Below are 3,865 nucleotides of genomic sequence, written 5' to 3'. Positions count from 1 at the left end.
TTACATTTGACATAAATGCCTAAGCTATGAAAACATGTTTGCTGCAAGGCTAAAAATTAAAACTTAAACCAATAATTGTTACGTTACGCATGCATATTCGTAATGCCGTCGTTCGACCTTCACCTGGCAAATTTCATTTCTTTAAATGTTCATACTTTTGCACTGATTTTCCCAACTAAAAGCCAATATAAAGTTTTGCATGAGTTCGAATATCTTATATATTAAGTTTCATGCCTACAGGAGTTTGGTAGGCAAAATTTTTTAAACAAATATATATACGCATACATAAATATATATAGAAAGAGGTTTGTGTTTACTATAATCTTTTTACACAAATATTATGCAAGTATAAATAATCTATAATATCTGCATGAATAGTTAACTAAAGATGATCATCTATATATATATAAGCGAACATCTGTGTGCATATGTATATATGTTCGCTTTTTGTGTATATCAATAAAAGGCTTTTTTCCGAGGCCTGCCTTGGTGGGGGGGGGTCGCTCCTTCTTAAAACTTTGTATATCACGTCTAAATGATAATATCTACTAGTAAACAACGGAGGTCGCCTGTCTATTTTATTTGCCCGACATTTTCGGATCGCCACGTGGTGCTTTCGTTTTTCGATATAAAAAAGTGAAACTCGATTCGAATCCCTGGGCCACAAGATCAAAGTGTAGTATCTGTTCCGGCAGATACTGCAAGCAAAGACCATATGTAGGGGCAACCCTTCATACCAATTGTCACTATCCAGCTCCCCTACTCCTCGGGGAGTTGGTCCCCATTTTCCTTTCACTCCTCACATTAAAAATCGGCCTTGTGCCTAATTTTCTCCGTGGGGGAGCAAATAAATATCCTTTTCTTGGCCTTTTGGCCAAGATCAAAGTGTAGTATCTTATCTGGCAGATACTGTAATCAAATACCATATGTGGGGTTTCCCCCACATACAAGACCTTGGTCAATGTAAGGGAAACCCTTCATACCAATTGTCACTATCCAGCTCCCCTACTCCCTGGGGAGTTTGTCCCCATTCCCCCTTCACTCCTCACATTAAAAATCGGCCTTGTGCCTAATTTGCTCGGTGGGGGAGCAAATAAATATCCTGGCCCACGGCCAGTGGTCTCCAGAAAGCGATGTAACGTTTGGTCAGTAACGGCTTATCGTCATATCAGACGGTTGCTTTCATTTCGAGACACTCCCCTAATAAACGCGGAAGCTGGTTTTCCCCAAAGTTGGGTAAAAACAACCAAACTTCATTAAAACCTGTCCCACAGAAAATGTTAACTGCTGAATAGCTATTGCTTACGTTGTAGTAACGCTCGCAGAAAATGTTAACTCTAAGACTTCCACTTGACGTCATTAAGTGCGGGTACCTGTCAATTCTCTTCTTACTTAAATTCAAACGTCTTTCAGTAACTCATTCTTGCTGGTCGAGCGGTTAATGTCTCATGTTTTTTTCACATTTTATTTTCTAACTTCGCCTCAGGGCTTCGGGTTCGATCCTACCTACTTACCAAATTTTTTTTTACCCCACCCCGTGTTTCTTTTTGATTTAAGAGGACACACGCCTCGAAGCACCCGGGCAACGCCAGGTACTCCCGCTAGTCTCATAAGAAAATCGAAAAAAACTAATAGGGAATTAATTAAAATGAATGTTCAAAATAATGTGCAAATTAGCTATATCTTTTGATGGTGACTGCAATTCCACGACCCATATATAACATAGTTGTATTATCTTCTGAAATAATAGAAAAAATAGTTTTTAATATGAATATGATACACAAAAAATTATAGGAGTATAGATTTAATATTGATTTTTCACTATATATATATATATATATATATATATATATATATATATATATATACGAGCAAACAGTTAATAAAACATATTAAAAAACACTTTGAAATGAGTTAAAAACATATTTAATCTGAAAAGGAAACACTAGATAAGTGGATGGTCCTTAATCCACGGAGTTTCGAAGAAATACTTTCCTTCTCATCAGAGGGTAGGAATTAGCAAAATGCCGGATCGGATTTTGCATGCAGAAGTATTTGATGAAACAACAAGTAAGTCAAAGATCTTACTTGATAACAAAAAAAGTGAAGCAGAGGGAATATGGTGAAGAAAAAGGTGATTAAACATGAATGGATAGTCTGGTGGAAGTTAAATAATCCAGTGACGGTAAAATCCAAATATATAACTTCAAGAAAGTTAATTGAATTTCAATTTGCACAAGTAAAATCCAAGGAAATCCCGTAATTGGAAAATTGGAAGAAGATGGTCCATAATAATTCAAAGGCAGAAATCCGTGGAATAGTTCACAAAAATGTGTAGAAGGAAAAAAGGAAAAAATTCCAATAATATTAATAAAATTAATTTTTTTATTTATATATATATATATATATATATATATATATATATATATATATATATATATATATATGAGGGACGTTCCGAAAGTAATGACTCCTACTTTTTTACACAAATGTTGAAATCGGTTGTTATTTATCTGTTTTTCGATCTATCTATATATATCTATGTGCATTATCGATCTATCTGGCTCTCTATCATTCTATCATTCTATCTATCTATCTATCGAGTGATGTTGTTAAAATAGTTCATATTGGAAGTTATTTATTGTTTAGAGATTTTTGATAAACTTGTCAAAACTATTAATTGGACAAGTTGCACCGGAAGAGTCTGATAGCTGACCCGGAAGTACGTGTATGTGATCACGTGGTTCTAGTTAGCTGAGAAAATAGTCGGAGTTGGATCGAGGAGGTTAACAGAAGAAAATGATCTGAAAGAGGTCTTCACTCGAAGAGGGGGAGAGCCTCAGACGTAAGGCGTGTAAGAACTAGTCACCCAAGTAAAGATCGGCGATCGCTCCTCTGCTAGACGTAATGCCTGGGAGCGAATAAACAATTATAAAAAACAAAAAAAATGCTTTTTAGTCAACTCTTTTCTTTTCCGACTGACTCTCTAATTATTTTGAAGACCAGAATCTCTATCCGATCTTCCTTGCAGGTTTCGTTTTGGGTGTAGGGTAGAACCTCCTGTGATCAATATGAGGTGTTTAATCCAGCCATCCTTATGCCGTAATAATTTTGCTTCTTTTGGGACATGCATCAAAGCTCATTGACTCAAAAATGTTTAGTTGTTGGCTTCTAATTATGCAAGCTATACCTTTTTTCATACTGATTCACTCGGATTTCCTAGCTTGATCCCAAAACAGAGATATCCACACCCAAACGGCTGAACGTATTCTATGCAAATTTCACACAAAGCTAATTCATATGTCTGGCAGTGTTCTTAGATATGTTTTGTACAAAAACTCATCCGATCAATATCGAACTTCCAAAAAAAAAAAACCCGATCCTAAAAATATTTTTTTTTACTTATAGATGAAAAAGAATTGTTTACCTGACACCAGCAAGAGAGATAATAAACTCTTAGCAAATTATTTTTTCTTTAAAAAAAAAAAACAAACAAAAAAAAACAGAGTTATTGACATCTGAAGGTATAGCTCAGTGGAAGAGCATTCGACTACAGATCGAATGATACCCCTGTTTAAGACCGGGTGTACCGGGTGTACCTCACTATTTTTTTTTTTAATTTTTTCTTATTAATGAGTTCAGTTTACGTTAAAAGAAGAGGTACCATTTAAAATCGCCGCAAATTATTTTTTTCCTTTGCATATTTTTAAACTAAACATTAATCAGAAGTGACTTTTCCAGGATATTTGTCTTCAAATCGAAATATCAGCTGACGTGATATTGTAAACAAACACAGACGGAATTTGATGAACTAAAGTATTTTTTTTTTTTTTGCGCATTAGTGCACTGGGCAAATTATTCAGTG

General features: G+C 35.0%; 1 pseudogene; it reads left to right on the top strand.

Moving 5' to 3' along the window:
* Positions 1 to 853: 853 nt before the first annotated feature.
* On the top strand, positions 854 to 979 carry LOC145271877 (U2 spliceosomal RNA; annotated as a pseudogene).
* Positions 980 to 3,865: the final 2,886 nt, after the last annotated feature.

This window comes from Euprymna scolopes, chromosome 46 (genome assembly GCF_053919585.1).
Source record: "Euprymna scolopes isolate OS-2025 chromosome 46, ASM5391958v1, whole genome shotgun sequence".
NCBI lineage: Eukaryota > Metazoa > Mollusca > Cephalopoda > Sepiida > Sepiolidae > Euprymna > Euprymna scolopes.
The sequence above is the reverse complement of the archived record's forward strand: the minus strand, read 5'-3'. Positions and strand labels throughout refer to the sequence as shown.